The sequence below is a fragment of the Lepisosteus oculatus genome, chromosome 2 (genome assembly GCF_040954835.1).
Source record: "Lepisosteus oculatus isolate fLepOcu1 chromosome 2, fLepOcu1.hap2, whole genome shotgun sequence".
Classification (NCBI taxonomy): domain Eukaryota; kingdom Metazoa; phylum Chordata; class Actinopteri; order Semionotiformes; family Lepisosteidae; genus Lepisosteus; species Lepisosteus oculatus.
Window position 1 is genome coordinate 20,578,997 of NC_090697.1, and position 19,664 is coordinate 20,598,660.

General features: G+C 36.3%; 1 protein-coding gene across 3 annotated transcripts in view; it reads right to left on the reverse strand.

The window, feature by feature from the left end:
* itsn2b (intersectin 2b) overlaps nt 1-19,664 on the reverse strand; it is a 90,110-nt gene that overhangs the window by 64,700 nt on the left and 5,746 nt on the right. The window lies entirely within an intron of this gene.

A 19,664-nucleotide genomic window follows, 5' to 3' on the forward strand; every position in this document is an offset into this window, starting at 1 on the left:
CTGCAGGTTGGAGCTCAGCTTGCTTGGTGCCTGAGCACTGCCAATAGCAATAGTTCCCCTCTCCATAGTTCAGCATATAATATTTCTATGAATTCAATTTCTTTGTTCAGAAAAGGCAAACAATACAAAGGATTAAATAAAGATGCCATAAGTCAATATCAATGGGTCTTCACTGTGGTATTCCCACTTTCACTAGTCCTTGTTTTTAGAATTCTAAAAATTTAATATTTCTCTTTGCTAGTTTACTTTATTATTTGAAATACATATGGGACTTACTCAATATGAAAGCATTATTCTCATAATATGCTTCATACTTTTTTAGAACATATGAGATAACATAGCAGCAATCTTTAAAAAAACAGATCTATTTTACTGGTATGAATATTATCCTGAGAGGTACAGAAGGTCTACATTTAGAGCTGAGGTTTTTTTTTTAAATGCTAACTAAATAAACTAGGTCTGCAGCAGATGATAAATATAAACCTTCAAAAATGTTATTGTTCTTGGTGTTACAATATTAATGATATTAAATTGCTTAAAAAGAGGTTAACACAAATATGTAATATTCCTTTAAATCTTCTGCATGGCCATGCCAAATGACCTTAAAACTGATACAAGAAGCATTTTTAATTCCTGCAGCTAGGTTTTTTTCATAAGCAAAATCTTTGGAATTGCTTCAAATCTGTAAGTTTATACACCAACAAAATTATCCAATTAATAAAAACAAACTGCAGATTTTCTTTGCTGCTAACAGCTTATCAATTATATTATAAATATCTCACCCATCTGTTTTTTGGAGAATTTCTATGTGAAAGCTTCCATAAATTGGCTCAGCTAAGTTTTTAGTTGTCCCAGATATTCAACATACAATGGAAATGTAGTATTTAAAATACATGAATGTAAAGTTAAAATACTACACAATTCAATGCAATATGAGCGTCCTGAAGATGGTACAAAGTCAAGTAACCAGAAAAATATCCTGGTCTTAAATAAATGCTGTGAACTTAGACATTGCAAGCAGAAGGATACAAACTACTGAAAAGCACTAACAAAGTCAACCCAGAGACGCTTTTAAGATCACAAATGAACAAGAATAGGCATTAAGCAGTTAGAGATTAACAGAGAGCATGGCGCATAGGCCAAAGCCAGTAGAAACAACAGTTTAGCCTGAAAAAATATATTACTACTAGCCCAAATTGGCTATTTACACTTCAGAATGAGTACATACATAATCTTTAGTTAACACAACAAATGAAATTTCACTGTACTGATCAAATGTGCTTGCATTCCAAAATCTGTGAAAAGGAAAAAAAGACTCAAACCCACTCATTGGTAAGTGCTGTGTATACAAAAACCAGACAGCTCAGATGGAAACTTTATCCAGTAATTCTACCTTTCAGACCAGACCTGACATAAATGAAAAGCACCTAAAACAATTCTCTACATCATCTAGATTATGAGTTTCATGTTATAAAACCATTCCATTTTACCCTGAGTGTTTCTTTGCTGTATATGTATGCCTGCTACATGGCTTATAAAAAGCATAATAAATTGCTCAAATGCTTTAAGTAAATTGAAACTGATGCCATGAAACAATTTAATCAGTGTTTACGAAATGTCAACTTGTTGGCTGTCACCTGTTCAAGTACCAAGATAAACATAACATGGAAGTTAGAACATTTCCATTCTGTGATGGTGATCAGGGGTCAAAAGGGCTGGAAGATACAACTCAGAAGTGCATTTGGGCATCTGGTGTGTGAGACTAATCTACAGCAGGCAAGTGCTATAGTACGTGCACAGTGATCTAAAAGGGCTGTTTACAGAGTTCAATATTCCCAGGTGTTACTGTTTAAGCAACGTGTCATGATTTGCTAACGTTCAACCACTTGCTTGTTCAGGTTGATCATTTCAGTTTAAATTAATAGATTTGATTAAAATTATACACTTCACTTAAAAATGAGAACCAGCAAGAGGAGCCCATTCGGCCCATCTAACCTATTTGGTAGTTAGTAGCTTTTTGATCCAAAGAACTTATTCAGCCTTTTTCATGAAGGAAGACAGGGTAAAAGCTTCAACCACATGGATGGGTATCTTTCTCCAACCCCCCCCCCTCCCCCAACCCTTTGAATAAAGTATAAAGGACTTTGGATAAGTCTGCACTGTTCTAAATGAGAACAAAGAAGTATTTTGTACAATTTTTACATAAATCCCTTAATTTGAATTGTATATTTACTATTTAGCCTCCGATTTCCCTCACAGGATCAATAAAGTATCTATCTATCTAGCCTAACATAGTTTGCCTATTTTATTGCTTTCCCACATTGTCTGGAAGATGTACAGTATACTCTTTAAAGTAAACACTCAAGTTTTGTTCATAAGTAGCCTCTTCCAGCTTAGTGCTCCCAGTTTTGTATTTTTAGTTATTTCTTGTTACCCGCATGAAAAATCCTGGATTTGCTTCCATAGTATTTGTTGATCTTTTTATTTTGTTATTGTCTTCAAACTTAAGTTTACTAACTACAGTATATCACAATTTAGATCACTGATATGAATTAGGAAGCGCAGTAGTCCTAGTACAGATCCCTGGTATAGGATTGCATCACCCTAATTATATGTGCTCACTTTTATTATTTAATAACTAATTATCCGATCAAATGCACACATTTCTTTGAATGCCAACTTACCATAATTGGAGAATTGATCATTGTTTGGAAAACTTTACCAAAGCCCTTCTGACAATGTAAATATACCATATTATATTACATTACTGTTGTTTGCTCAATGAATAAGTTGATCACGGTAGCTGATCCTCTAAATCTAATAATTGTTTTCATAACTTTACATATAATAGAAGTCAGAATTATTGGTCAATTGGTCTTACTTTAGCATTCCACCACATAGCCACTTAATTTTATGAAAATTAATAATCTAAGCCCTTTTTTAAATTTTATATAAAGTTACCAATGTTTTGTTTTGCATGGACCGCTTCAAGCAAACATTTACAGAGAAAAGGATATACAGAGTTTATTATGAATGTACAATGCAGCCTACAAACATTGCAACTTACAAAACACATTCTTAATATTTTTCTAAAATTCTCTATGTGACAGTGCAGCAAAGGCCTCTTGTATTTATCAATATCTATTAAACAATTACTATTTTCTTTCATTTCTAAAAAAATACATATTATTGTAAATAAGTTCAATACTTTTTACATCGTTTAAAAAATAAAAATGAACTTCCAATAATCTGACTTATTAGGAACAGGTAAGAAAAGAGAACATTTCAGCTCTAGGAGAAGGCTCCACTACCAAAACTTTGTGTGTCTTTTCCTTTCAGCATGGAATAAATCTTTATCTGTTTCTTGGCAGCCTACGCATGCTGACGCAGCTACTGTACCTACTTGAACTTCTTCATCTGGTTATTTATTCTTTTCCAGCATGTTAAGGCAAAAACCTTTGCTCAGATTTGTGCCAAACAGGGCACGAATATTTATAGCAATTATAGCAGCAGTATTAACATATAAAATGCAAAGAGATGCAAACAGTGCTTCGTACTACGAGGTTATCTTCAGCAATTGCTGAGCAATTCACTAGTTAACCAGATGTCATATCATCTTCTTAAATTTGAAAAAGGAGCAGGCTATGTGTTGTCTTCATTATTCTTTGATTTCCATGAAGAAAGAAGCTTTATGACCTCTTAAGTTATTTGAGCACTGCATCACAACCACACCCTCCAAAACCAGAAGGGCATTGTGTGGTTATATCATGCAGTGGATTTTTATTACTGCAATGAAACTTAACCCTATATCATTATCAAAAAGTGCTCTATGGTGAAACAAACTAACCCTTATTTAAGATTATATATAAAGCACCTTTCAAACAAACTATCAGAAGACATTCAGGCTAGATACAGGATGCCACACTGGAAAAGTCGTTTCCTAAAGAGCACTTTTATAGATTATATTCAAAACATTTTATTCTTCTGGGATCCTTTAGGGCCCACATTCTGACTAAAATGAACAAAATCTTGACATATATATATATAAAAAGACACCACAGAGAAAGTAACAGTTTTCTTCCTCTTACAAAAAAGAACATACTGTAAGAAAGAATTTAAACAAGAGGCTATCCAGTTCATTTCACTTGTTTAGTGGTTTTGTATCTAAGAGAATCAACATTTTCATCTGGCTGTTTTTTGAGGGAGCACAGTATCACCTTGACTCCATCGATACCAGTCTGAAATTTATATTCACTGGAACAGGCAAACCACACACATACTAGGCTCCCAAATGCTCATGCATTACACTATCTGTACCTTTAATAATTCAGCCCTTCCGTATGTCTCTCTTTTACTGGACAGAGTGGGCACCTGGGTGACCTTGTGTTCGGCAGTCCTCCCATTTTCCTGCAGACAGTCAGGGGCCATATGTGATTTGGCTGAGACCCTGGAAGTAGTGTTCCACAGGGAGCTCTGAGGGCTCTCTGTGAATGCCCTTGCCTGAAGCTATAGCCTGCGATCAAGCAGTTACTGTACCTGCTCCCTCTGCCCTATATCCCCCTTCCCCCTCCTCACAGTTCTCATACACATTGGTCTCCCTATAGAGCACATTTACTACATCCTGCAACTCTCTTACATCTGTGTTGAAGCAGAAATCAGAAAGTTGGGTCTCAGGACCATAGCTGTTGGACTCAAGTTGTTCAACAATCTGACAGCATTCACAGCTGAAGTCTCCCTGAATGTCTCCATCCTGAAAGCCTGTCGTACTACACTCCAAACCCTCCAATGGCCTAAAACTGCTATTGGGTTTCAACCATTTCTAAAATACACTTTTTACAATTTGCATAACGTTATAAAAAGCATAGATTAAAACATGTTTTCACAAATCGAAAATGTATTTTTTACATGTTCCATGTTTAAATCCAAGAAAATCTAGCACTTTAAAAATATGAGATGAAAGCCAAAAGGAAAATAAAAATAAGAGAGCAAAAAACAAATGTATTTTCTTTCAAATTTGACAAAAATCATGTTGTACTATTATCTACGTCAAGTCATAGAATGTATACTTCAAAAACCAGCTATGCAAATATTTATAAAACGAACCTGTGCTACCTTAATCAACTAAAACATACCGAGAAATTACGTGTGAAACCAAAGCACAAAAACACTGCAAATGGCACTCTGCTACAAGCTCTTTATTAAATAGCCTTCAGACTGGCAACCAGCTTTGCAAGAAACTCTTGTTACTTTAGATTGGTTACTTTGGATTGCTCCAGAAGAGGCAAAAACCAGTAATCTCCCATCAGTGAAATTCCTCTGTCAATTCCAGCAGCAAAGTCAATTTATTTCTTAAGTGAAGTAGGGATAAGCACTAAAAGGTGCTTTAGACAGTGACTGACAAACAAACAGCAACTAAACTACACCTTCTGTGAGCTACGTCCTGTCTGTTGCACACCAATCTGTATCTCTTAAGCAATTAAAAATTTAAAAGCATTTAAGAGGGGTCAATTTTTACCAAAAGGGTTGTAGGAGTATGGAAAAAGCTATCGAGCCATGTGTTCGAAGCTGAAAAATTGGCATCCTTCGAGAAATGGCTAGATGAGATCCCTGATACATTAACTACTAACAAAGAAAGGTTCTAAATGATCTGAATTCCTCCCATTTGTAACCCTTCATATGTTCTTAACAAATACTTCAGTTTGGCACTCATGCACTTACCCATTTACCCCAGTAGGGTATTAAATACATAACATTAAAATGGTTACAGATGAGAGTCCATTCATCAGTTGCCAATTGAGCTACCCATCCAGCTGTTGCTTGAAAGAAGCCAGGGTATCTGTTTTAACAATATGGCTGGGTAGCTTGTCGTATACTCCAAAAAACTTTTGGGTAAAGAAAGGCCTCCTGTTCTCAGTTTTAAATGTACACATATACAGTATGTATAGAATGACACTGCCTAATGCATACTTGAAGTGCAGCTGAGAGGCGCTGAACAGTCTCCTGTTGTATTTCTCTCTTACCAGAAACATCAGCAACATTGACAGGTGACATCCAATCGGTATGGTGTCAATCCATTGCTTACTTCAATGCTCATACAAAAAAAAGAGAATTCTAAGGCAAGAACCAGCCATACCGGCAATTGGCACAACCAATTACATGGTGATTCTAAACAAAACCAGATACCGTTTCATTAACAGTTTAATGATCATTTTTAAAGATTCATTTAACCCCTGGAATTGAGAGGTCTTGTATAGCTGTTTTTCTGCTAAAACTAAGAAAGGAAATACATTGTGAGGCTCCCAAATGTAACAGGAAATGAAGACAGTATGAAAGAAAACAATTCCCAAAAGGCATCATAGTTTACAGAATATACGGCAATCAAATCCTAAATTACTTTCAATGCCTTGAAGTCAATGTTATTGCTGGGTCTAATTTTTACATTAGGACCAAACCAGAAATAATTAAATAATTGGATAAGTAATTATAAAGGTTAAAAAAATTAAGGTTCTACTGGGTCCTGGAATAGGATATTTTGTATTGCTTTTATCAGAATGTTAACCAAAGGTGTTGAAAAAAGCAACAAATCAATAATCTCAAATGTTTTATCATCTGTAAACATCTGGGTCATAGGTCTTACTTTTTAAAAACAAAGTGTCATGGCTCCAGTTGTAACATCACAGTTTTTAGGTCAGATTACATCACACAGTACACGGAGATGCTTTACAGGAAATATTTAAGAGATGCCTACAAATTCTCAAACACCTATACACTTTTGTATTTTAAGAAGCCTGACTTTATCACAAGAACTCATGCAACTCTCATTTGGTCGAGTTAAAGTTCATACCCCTTTCCATGAAGAACAACAGCATAGAATGTACTCAACACCTTATAACTGAAACAAATCTGAAAAAATCTTAAACTACCCGTCTGATTATTACTTAGGTCTATCACTTTTTAATTCTCAAAGTGCTCCGACACTTACCAAATCTTTACAAAAATAATCTTGGGATTTTCTTTCACTATAAGAAGGAAATGACAAATACCATTTGACGTTCTAGTTCCGGAAGCTATTTTTAGTATTTTTCCAAATCCAGTACAGCAATCATACAGTAACTCTCCTGCAGGACAAGGGATCAGTGAAGAGCCTCTTAACAAACTTTGATTTTATATGTTGAAAGTAAGCTATACTAAAAAGCTTAGAAACTATTATTTTTACTTCTCAAGGTCACCAATGCAGCTAAATGAAGTATACTGTATACGTTTTCTAGGTAATCAAGGGAACACCAAACTATATGCTATACATTGACAGTATGCATCTGATCATGAAAAGATATCATTCCACAAGGACACATCTGATTCATATTGTAATGAATAAAGTCTGAAAGCAGATTCAAACAGACGTTTCAGGCAGTCCTTTAAGTTCAGGTGGGTAGCTGCGTCAGCATGCGTAGGCTGCAAAGGAACAAGTAATAGGTTTATTCCATGCTGAAAAAAAGAAGAAAGAGAACACAATGTTTCGGCCGTGGAGCCTTCTTCAGGTGTGACAGAGACAGGGCAGTAGGCAAAGGTAAAGTAGCGGGAGAACAAAGGTTGGGAGGGAGGAGGAGTGAGAGGCGGGAGCAGGGGACAGAAAGAGAGGCCAATCAAGAGGTGTGAAGTCAGAATGGGTGCAGAGAGGTGTGAAATGAAACTTCCAATGAATGGAGAAAATTTAAAAGAACAGTAATCTGTCGTTAAGGGAAGGGAGAATGTGTGATCCTAACTGCAGAATAATTTTAGTTTCGGTGGTCTTTCTGATGTATGAGTTCGGAAAACCGTCTTTGAGAACACAGACGGAGAGATTAGTGTGGTCGTGGCCGTCAGAGGTGAAATTTTTAAGTGCCCAGGCCAGAAAGTCAAGGGACCTAGCCCAGACAAGGGAATCCAGGCTTTTGGGAAACCAGGGAAGTGGTCTCATTGCAATAGGCTCACAAAGTCCCTATTTGTTTTCTTTCCTCCACTGAGGAACCTACTGCTGCAAGAAGAAACTTTTGCTACTTATCCACAAATAATTTGCTTTTGGGAAAAGTGAAAGAATGTATAATGGCACAACATGTTACATAAAACAATATTACTCATACCTCAATATCTCTAATATAGTGCTTTTCATTACCTTACCGTGTCCCATAAGTATAGAGTGCATCTCACTGTCACTTTTCACTATGTGCTCAGTTAGATAAATATGCTAATTATCAATTCAGTTCAATTCAATCTATTTTTATATAGCGCCTTTCACAACAAGGTTGCACCAAGGCGCAAGAAACTTGTCGACTTATCAGAAACTTGCAATAATTGTATTATTTTTAAAATTCAGTGATCATAAGATCACTGAATACCGTGCTTTTTGTAGACCTTAGCAATGAGATTTTAACACTCCTTAGGTGGTTTCTGAGAAACGAATTGCTTTCATAAACTGAGGGATTTGTGCACATCATGTGTAATTCTACAAAATGTGACATTATCAACAGGGGGTAAATCATTTTGCAAGCCTGCTGGGTGTTCTAGTGTATGTGATTCTGAATCTATCAGGATAATTCCTGTAGGTAATAAAAGTGAAGAGAAAGTGAAAAGGGGAGACCTGTGTGAATTGGGATGTAAAGTATGTTCTTATGTTGAAAATGGAGGATTTTTTAATGAACATTTTTCTAGGTATAAAGAACAGGAAACAATCACATAGCAATCCCTAAAATTAATATAACACCTACAACTACTGATGAAGCTAAAGATCTAAAGCTAAATCTATAAAAGGTATGAAATAGATTGTGGTTTACAGTAAAATTAATAGGCAAGTAAAACCAACGAAGAAGTTACTAAAACATGACCAAGGGAAAACTTACAACATAAATACAATCTCCATGGCTCAATTAAGGTGTACCAAAGTGCCTTTTAAATATCTTCTCAGTATGTTTGCTTCCAAATTGCTAATTTCACATGTAAAACTGGATATTATTACTCAGAAAGAAAGCAACTTTTTAACACATCTGTACCTTGTTTCACAAATTACAATCATTTGTAATTCAGAACTTTTCTGAGACAGAACAAACTGAGAACCACAGAAACAAGCAACCATCTGTTATGATTTCAGGTCAGAAGACTAAGAGTAAGAGAATGTAAGGAGGAGGCAAACCAGAGCTATCCTCCCATCAGGAATGTGATTATTTTAAACAGAAGCTGAGGCATGGCATGAGTTACGAATGAGGCATGAATTTAACCTCCCCTACACAGCATAATCCACACGAAGAAATTCTCATCTTAGAATGTGCCACTCCATTAAGAAAAATATTCAAATCACACAGCCCATATCTTATGGAAGCCCAACACCTACGCAAGTTTTAAGTTGTATGTTATATGTCTATAGGCTACAAGTAGGACTTTTTTATATGACATTCATAAGAGGACAGTAACCATTCTGGGGTTATAAATCAGGCACAAATATACAGTCCAAAGCTATAAGAATGGAGGAAATAAATTAACTAAAACTGTGTTAGAAATTCAAGCAGCAGTTCAGGTGTCTTCTGCAATACATCTTCTGCAATACTTTACCTGATGCCGAATCTCTCAGTCTAAATCTATGCAGAGGTGAGGGAAACCACTAAGTCTTGAATTACATAAGAAGAGTCTATGGCCCCACCCTGCTGCAATACTCCAAAGTGCCTCACAACATGCTGTTCTTTTCTCGGGACGTCCCACATGCCAACTGCAATCGATTAAGTTATTTATTATGTTTTTTAATACATTCTTTAAATGGGAAGAAATACTCACAGCTATGAAACAGGTATTGTATATAAAAATATATATAACACATTCTGCAGAAAAACCAGTACCAAATATATGCTAACTGCTCAGGCCAAGAGTCTGTGTTTTTATATAAAAAAAACAAAACAAGATATTTCCTACTTGCACAACTGAAAATTAAATGAAATTAGTCCAAAAACCAAAAGGGACTTAAAAAGTGAGCTTCCATAAATTCTCCATGATCTGCACATCATTCTACAGTATACCAGGGGACACAAATAGAATCTAAATTAAAACTACCATTATGGACATAAAATGCATCTTTATAGCGATGTCTAAATCTACAGAAAGATTTATGAGGTAAGAGGAGTATTAATCTAAAATAGCAAATTCATGTTGATTGGCAGGAAAACAAGTGTAGACATTTGAGATTCCTGTAAGACCTGTAAGTTCAAATAAAAGGACTATTCAGAACCACCTCAGGGTGATGGATGATTTTTTGTGGAGATCTGCAGAGTGTGGTAAATATTATTTTATCTGCTGATTTGTTGTAGGATTTTGCCCATTATATGTCTGATAAGAAATGGAATGGTTGATTGTTTCCAGGAATATTAATACACACCAATTATGTATTCAAAAAATAAATGACCACATGTCAGCGTTCACAAATATTTGTGTATGCATTTTGGTAACAGAAAACTTATCAAAAACAATTTCAGCTTTTATTTATGGGTAATATAGTGTAGCATATTAAGATGCAGAAAAGAAACGTTAGAAATATTTTACAATACAAACAATAACAATGAACATTTAAAACACATTTTGTAAATACAAAATGCAAACAGAAATTGATAGAAAATAAATGGAAATACTGATAGAAAATATTCAGCCTGAGAACCACAAACATAATATGAAGCCTTTAAAGAAACCGCTATAAACACACATTCAAGATTTGATATAACACAGAAAAGCTTTCATGAAAACCAGCCACTGTGGAAATTTACCTTTCAGTAGAAATAATGAACGGCTTGCTTGGGAGTCTAACTGGAGGACAAAAGTAAGTGTTATTCATCAAAATCCCTTGGGGTGTGTGTCACACCCACAGAAAATCAGCATAGTGAAAAACACTCTGCCAAACAGAAACAGGATACAAAGGCTAGATTCAAATTGGTAAATTTTAAGTGTTCTCACAATTGTTTTTACAGATTGTTGCTTACTACAAAAAAAGTTCTAACATAAACTGAGCTGAAAACATTGCTCAAGGCTACAGGAGAGGTAACAAAGTACAACACACCGCATTAGAGACATACAGCTTTCAGCAGACGTTACCTACGTATGCCTATTTTTCATATTAGGAACAAGTAATAGGTTTATTCCATGCTGAAAAGAGAAGAGACAAAACAACATTTAGACTGTGAAGCCTTCTTCAGGTGTCACACCTGTTTCAGCTGTGAAGCCTTCGTCAGGTGTCACACAGCCGAAATGTTGTGTTTTCTCTCTTCTCTTTTCAGCATGGAATAAACCTATTACTTGTTCCTTTGCAGACTACGCATGCTGACGCAGCTACCCACCTGAACTATTTTTCATATTAACGCAACGACACCTTTTACATCTGCTTTCATCTAGATTATTATTGCTCTTGCCTATTATGATCTTATTCCACTTCCCCAGCCCTTTTTCTCTCCCTGGAACACCACTGTTCCAGAAATGGCTCATTGTACCCACTCCTCACTCACCCCTGTGCAGGGAAAGTGGCCAACTGCAAACACCAGGACACAGCAGCACATCTCACAACTTACCTTTCAGCCTTGCCACCTGCTGTGTAAACTTATAACCCACACTGCTTTACCAAAGTCCAGGCACCACAGAAGACCAGATCACAAGTACCTTTTGTTCAACTCTCTGGTCTACGGCATTCGCCCTTTTTAAGTGTTCAGGGTGGTGTGGTCGTTTTTAAGTGTACTGTGATGCAATTACTGTTTGCAGCATTTGTTACAAATTAGTCATGTGTTCTATTTTTCCTCACTGTCCAACGTGCAAAGTTAGGTTTATGGTGTATCTGCATCGCACATCATACATCTGTGTTAGAACACTCTACTACCTCGTTAAGTTTATATCACCCTTTACAGTTACTTATGAAACATAATACTCTTTTATATAATTCAATTATGTTATAAAGTATAAGTTGTCTGGGGTGAGGGTTAGCTAACCAAACAGTGACCCATAAGAATCAATTCTGTAATGCACAGATGATACAATCAGCTCAATTAATGACTGTCCTAGCCACAAGCTTATATGTGTAGCACAAATTACACTTGAAAGAACTTGCTAGATCTGGTGGCAATTAATTAATCCTTCTAAAATACCATCAAAAAACAAAGTATGGCTTTCTACAAACAAAAACCTCAGACAAGCCACAACATTAAGCTTGTTAACTTATCCAAGAATTTTATCCTGCTGTGTTTTGAAAGAAGGCAGGCAAGTTTAAGAACGTGGAAGGATAGCTTGTTTTGGACTCATGCATCCCTTTGTGCAAAGATGTGCCTCCTATTCACATTTTAAAATGTACTTCCCTGTATGTTCCATGTGTGTCTGGCTTGCGTTTTACCCTGAATGAAGCTACGGCAGACCTTTCTTTTGTTATTTAAGAAAGCCAGAGTTTATGCTACAAAATACTAACTTATGGAAGTACTCTTCCATTTAGCATGCAAAAATTAACTTTAATTCCTCAAATAGCTAGTTACTTACTTTAGATATTCATTCTGCTTAGGAGAACTAAATCTAGTTCATTACAGCATGAATTTAGCGTCACCCTCTATTGCTTTAGGGTGGAGCAGCCTGGGTGGAAGTTGTCAGCTCGGTTGGTCATGCTTCCTACAGCAGAATATCAGACAGAAAAGGAAACAATCTTAAAGAATACACAGGGGTAAAATGGTCTGTAGCTGATTGTGTCAGTACACCACTCCGTTCTTATATCTATGTAATATCAATTCGAGAATACACTGTGAATCCATGTGTGAACTAGCCTACAATTTACAAACCAGAGCAGAAATTTGAGGGGATGATATGATGGGATAAGAGACAATGGAGTCCAGAATGGTAAAATAATTCCGATATTTCTGAATGTAATCTATCCTTGTAAAGCACAATTCTCCAACCCTAATCCTGAAGAGACCCAACCTAGTTATTCTTATAGGTCGCCCAAATCAGCTCTTTTATAAATATTAAGAACAGAACACATGGAAATTAATAAATCAATCAAGCCAGTAGTCTGTTCAGTTACATTAAGGGGGCAGAACTACAGTCCAGGGGGGAAAAACTGTTTTAGGTTTTCCTTCCAACACAATCTTTAATCACATTATCTCATTATGCACTGAACAGAACCAGTTGAAGACTTTGCTTATTTTTAAAATGCTTTTCAGAGACCTATACACATGCTGGGCAGCAGCCCTTGAAAAACAGAGTTGAATAAAAACAATACAAAAAACTCAAACACAGCAAAAAGTAACTACACACGACTAGAAAAAAAAAATCGGTGAGGTAGGCACATAATAAATGCGTACTGCTTGTGCCACTCTGAGTACAAAATATGTCCTTCAAGCGGTAAACAACATGTACTGTAAGTAAGGTGTCACTGATTACAGTGAATTACAGCGAAAGAATGAATGCAATGGAGCAAAGCACAGCATTAGACAGCAGTAAAAGTTCATTGCAGCGCAAAAGAGATTACAGGTGCTTTCTAAACAGATAAGTGTTGAGGAGATGTCGAAAGATTACAGAGACTAAGCAGTTCTGGTTTCAATGGGTAGTTCCGTGCACCATGGAGGAGCCAGGGCAAGAATGTAACAGCCTGGAGATGGGGAACAGAGAAGAGAAACAAAGGAGGAGGAGCCAGGAGGTCAGGATGGGGCACAGTGAGAAACTGGGGATAGACTGGGGCTGACTGGTTTGGACTGTAGTTGACAAGAGCGTGCTTAAATGAATGAATGCAGCTATGGGGAGCAAATGGAGGGATGTGAGGTCATAACGAACAAATATAAAGACAAAACAGCAGGGATTCCAGCACAGGGCCTTGGGGGACACCCAACTCCACATGATCTCTCAGTTAATTTAGCAATTTGCATTTTGCAGGTTATGTTTAAATTGTTCAAGGTATTTAGAAAAAAATCCCTGTTGTAAAAGAATCTCTGTAAATCATTAAACCTACATGTACTGTATCATGGTTGTTCAGGTATTTTTCACTTCTCTTTTCAACCAAATGACAAAGAACATATTTAAAATACTTCTGTCTGTGCATTATAGAATCTTTCATATTTCACAGAATTTAAATTCTACTGTAATGACTATCACTTTGCTCAAAATCAAAGGAAACAGGACAGACAAGCAAATGCCAGGTAATTTCAAAATCCATATCGGGATTAAAACTACCAAAAAAATACTTAAATGACAAAACCAATAATAAGTCATGAAATGCACCACAACCAAGCAGTTTCAGATTTATAGCACTCGGCAACACAAAGGAACCACAAAGCTATGAGATCGAACACCACACAGTTAAATGAAATCATGCCTTTACTCCAAATGACTCTGCCACCAACACAGATGTGTGTGGCACTCCTGTTGACCCAGAATGACGTCTGGATATTCAAGAAGTCAAATGACTCTAGCTCTGACTACAATCTAAAACTGGTTTCACTTACTAGTCATATATAGTCATACTAGTCATATGACTTGCCAGCAGCCATGTCACTCTCTGACTCACAACTGGCAACCCACTGAAGCTCAGCAGGTGTGAGCATGGTCAGTACCTGGTTGGGAGACTCCTGGGAAAAACTAAGGTTGCTGCTGGAAGTGAGGTGTGTGGTGAGCGTTCTGGCGCACTATGGCTACCGTCGCATCATCCAGGTGGGGATGCAGATTGGTGGTAGTGAAGGGGAGTCCCCATTACCTGTAAAGCTCTTTAAGTGGAGTGTCCAGAAAAGCACTATATAAGTGAAAGCAATTATTATTATATATGGGATAACCCAATATACTGTAATTCTGTACTGCGAAAAAAGAATGCAAAAAAAATGCAAGCTGTATCAATCAAATATTAACAAAAAAAAATCCAGTTTGCATTCAGTACATTCTTGCTTTCGTTACTATGCTTTGCATCTGCAGCTATGCTGTGGAACATCTATTACAGGTTTAATTATCCAGCCTGAGGTCAAGCTGATATGCTCCCTTAAAACAGGGGTAAGTGCACTGTCAACACCATTACACGCAAGTTAACTTAAAAACAACAATCAAAACAAATCATTAAAGATTTAACACAAAATAAGCATAAATAACAAATATATAATAAAAAACATGTTTTAATACAAGTAAAATCTAAAATACTAAATTATGGCTGCACAAAACATGATTTTCCACCGTGTTTAAATTGTGGCACATAACTCTGACGCATGAAGACTTTTACCACAGTGACACTATTGAATGCAAAAAAAGAAAAATTACCGGAAAGATTACTTTCATTTCAGTGTTCTTTAACAAAAAGGAAATATTAATAATTCAGGCATACAACTGTGTTTGGGTTTAGTGGCTATACAAATTATGTTATTTTTTGTAGTGGAATAGTTCACATTTACATATTTTCCCCCCAAAAAAGCCGTTATGAAATTATATATAATTTTTGCACAAATCATTAGAGTCATTTGCACTCCACAACTAAGCTTCAGTTAACTTTTCACCTATCCCAGCTTTCACAAACCCAAAATCTCCTAAAATGATTGCACTCTACCCAGGAATCCCCAGCTCCATGAAACAATTATCTGCCCACTACAACTTGCTACGCAGAGAATAGGTCAAACACACTTATGCAATGAGACCCGTTAAATATAGGCCATTAATTGCAGATCATCATTAGAGGTGTACAGTAAAAAACAACCCTAATTGCTTTGTCAAGCAGAATTCATGAAAAAAATCAGACTCGCCCTCTCTAGTGTGACACATGGGCCCGATGGTTCCTTCTTAACCAATCAATACCTGATTTCATTCCTGTTAGTGTTGTCATACTGTATGTCATTCTCAACATCTACGCACACACTGTGTTACTGAAAGCCCTGAAAAAAAATGGAAAAGCCTTCCTCACAGAATCAAGGTTTTGCAAAGTGTATAAGGCATTGTAGTTTTCTCACTCACCAGTGGGTACTCCTTACTCACATGGATCCAGAACTCTAACAAGGAAACCACAGGGCATTTGATTTCCAAATTTCTGACACCGGACATTTCTCTTGCAAGCACAGGCCACGATCTGGAATTCATCCGACATGTACGTGAGTTTCAGGACTGGTTTTCAAAATATCTGACAAATGGAGAATTTCCTGATAAAAGGAATTTTTCAAAAGTCACACTCATTTTACAACTGCCCATTGAGATAACTAGCGTACTTCTGAGAGAAGTGGATAGCTATCCAAATAAGCACCTATTTCATGCTAGAGCAAAGAAGAGCTTTAATGCTGTTTAATGCATCTGGTTTAATTTGTCCTCAATGTAGATGGAAACAAGTTCTTCACAATGAGGCATGCCGTTAGTGGTGACGATGATGAGGACTTTTGCCTTAATATCCTACTAAGAGCCAGGACACTGGAGCATCTGTCACTATACTGGGGCATTAGGACCCACACAGATTGCAGGGTTAGCACCCCCTACTGGTCCCACCAATACCTCTTCCACCTTTCAACACATTTATGTAGAAGTGCACTGTGGGTTAGCCCTTAGTTAGTTTCCCCACATTGTGGCGACACTCCCTGTGGACACCCCAACACTTCCAGACCAATCAATCAGGTTCTTCACCAGAGACATTTAGAAAATCAAGAAAACGCCCTGTGCAGAGGTTCAAAGCAAAGATGGGACTGGATTTTAACTGCTCCAACAGTTGGACAGAGTCCTCTGCCACTTCCACAGCATTTTCTACCTCTACGGGTGGATCTACTTCACCTGACCTGCATCGGTCTCTGTAGAAAACCCACAGCTTGGGTTTACTACAAGCTGTGCAAAGAATTAACACTTTTGTGGAGCATCATGGCTTAATCCTTAGTTATTCATTTTCCTTCAGGAAAACGTTAGATTTGTGTTGTATGTTGACCTGCTATCAGAGTAATGCCTATATGCGAGTCAGTGTGCTGTAAAATAAAAGAAATGTTAAATATAAACATCCTCAGTGGTCCCCTAAGTTATTAATTTTAGTTCTAGCATGTCTCACAGAAACAAATACGAAAATAATTCTAAGCAACAGAAGCAGGCAAATTGCAAGAGTAGAAGTTAGATGATAGAGGAAAGGGAGTTAGCAAATTTACTTTCTTGTCAATTATTACTGTTTGTAATAAACTTTATTACAGTCCGGTATAGCTGCAATTATAATAGCAATAATAATGAGATACAAAAAGTAAAGAAAATATTATCTACTTAGAATAAAAAAAACAAATACTGCATTAGCTATAATTATTAATTATAAATAATAACTCTCCATATAGTGGTTTATTGAAGAGATGGAGCAATAAGACTAATAGTTAGGGTTCAATATCTGTTAATAGGCTAATCCAGAATAAAGCCCACATTTTAAGAGATTTTCTTATGATTTTATATTCTCTTCATAAGATGCATTGGCCATTCGCAACCAAATTAATATAGGAGAAAAATAATAAAAAATTATATTGCATTATGCATTATAATGCATACAAACCAAAGACATCTTCAAACCACTAAAGAGAGGAACAAGTCCTATAAACTTGGGTTTTGGACAACGTATTGGATTTGTTTTTGTGGCCATAGGTTTGTATAAGGAGTTAATTTTCTAGGCTTATATAACATAATCATATTCCTCCTCCACCAACAAGACTGAAATGACCTTGCTAATGTTCAGCCTTTCAGTTGCACATAGAAAGAAATGGCAGCAGCACATAACCAGTATCTCTGTTACTGAAGTTACATTCACTTTATTGATTTAGCAGCTAAGAAGGCTTTTATCTATAAGCCAACAATTTTTCACAGGCATATTGCAGGAATACACAAGTTTTTATTTTTGGAAGTGAAAAAAAAACATCTTTTAACCAACTGAATGGAACTCAATCTGATTTAAGGAGGTAGAACATTACTTTATCAGTCTCATTCCATGAACTACATGAGGTTAAAAGAGATTTATCTACACACCTTTGTGTTCCCAGCTATTTTATTGACACAGTTTGCTTGTTACACTTTGAAAAGGTCAAATACATCTAGTGGCTGTGGTGTAATTTGTTCTTTTATGGTGGTAGTTATGTTTGTTAAATTCAACAGATGCTACTTGAATTTACTTTGCAAAGCAGCAGAAATGATTTTAAATGACAAACGATAAATGATAAATTGCTCTGAAATATGTGCACTGTACTTATAAAAAGCATGGATAAAGCAGTAACCTCAATTTATAACTCATATTGGATACTTATTAAAATCTACTTTGTTTATACGATACTATGCCTGATGTTAATAAAAATTACTTACATATTTTAAACTCTTAAACATTCAAGATCTAATAGCCTCACACACACTTAACTAGAGAATGCAGCTACACTATTTGCCTGTTTTCACCTCTTTTGGCCAAACCAATGTATGTAACTCATACTGTACTCAAATTACCAAAGAAATTGAATGCCTTGCAATTCAAAGTACTGCTGTTTCGTTTAAGAACTGTTTTCAGGTATGACAGTTCTTTTGCAAGAGGGAATATTTCTACAGAATAAACTATGCCCTGCAATAAACACCGAACACATTTCAGGGAAGAAAATAGGCCAAACATACTCCTTTCAGTGCTAACCAACTATTTTCTGATGTGCATTTCTGGGTGACCTGATCAGACCATCCACCTTTAGTTTACATATTGATTTTGTACATGAAATAACATTTTCAGTACTTTCAATTTTCATATAGATGTACATATCCTTTTCCACGTTGTGCATCCTGAAACAGTTTGAAAAGTAATTTGCAATTTAATGAAGATATTTAAAGCTCACAATAGCCCCCAAGCTTACAATGCCAGATACAATAATTGCTGTCAGTTATTTATCATACCAATGCCCCTGAAACTTTAAGGTGTACGACTCTTGCAGAAAGAACAAACTGCTTGTGCAGTGCCAGCTTGTACACCACCCAGGCACAAAAATAATATCTCAGGCTTGTCGAAAAGCCAGAATCTTTAACCTTCTTATGACATTACAGGAACTTTACCCAAGTCACTGCATTACATGTGCAAATAATTTCATTGCACCGGACCACTGGAAACCAATGCCCCTACAGTGCTTTGCAAAAGTATTCACCCCTCTTTGACTTTTTCACATTTTATTTTGCTACAGCATGGAACCATGATGTATTTAACTGAGCATTTTTGCCACTCATCAACACAAAGTACTCTACAATGTCAAAGTGAAAAAACATCCAGACATTTTACTACATTAATTAAAAATAAAAAATAGAAAAGAACTGAATACATAAGTATTCACTCCCTTGCTTTGACACACCTAAATTACCTCTGAAGTAACCAACTCTCTTCTCCAACTTAAATAATTACTTGACTGGAGTCAACCTGTGTGCAGCTGAGCTGTTTCACATGATTTACACCTGCGTCTTTATCGTCATTGCAAGGCACTGAAGTGTGCTGAGCAGGGACACTGAGCTGTAGGTGATGCCTTAATTCAGATGAGATGTTAAACTTAACTTACCTAAACTAGGTAATTGAATATCCCATACTACTGTTCAAAAAAGTATGGCTGTTAACCCTCTTGTCCTATTAAGCTATAAAGCTAATAAAGCTACAAAGCTAAATTCCACTCTAAGCTTGCCAAATGCAAAGAAATCTTATTTGTAGAACTGATAAC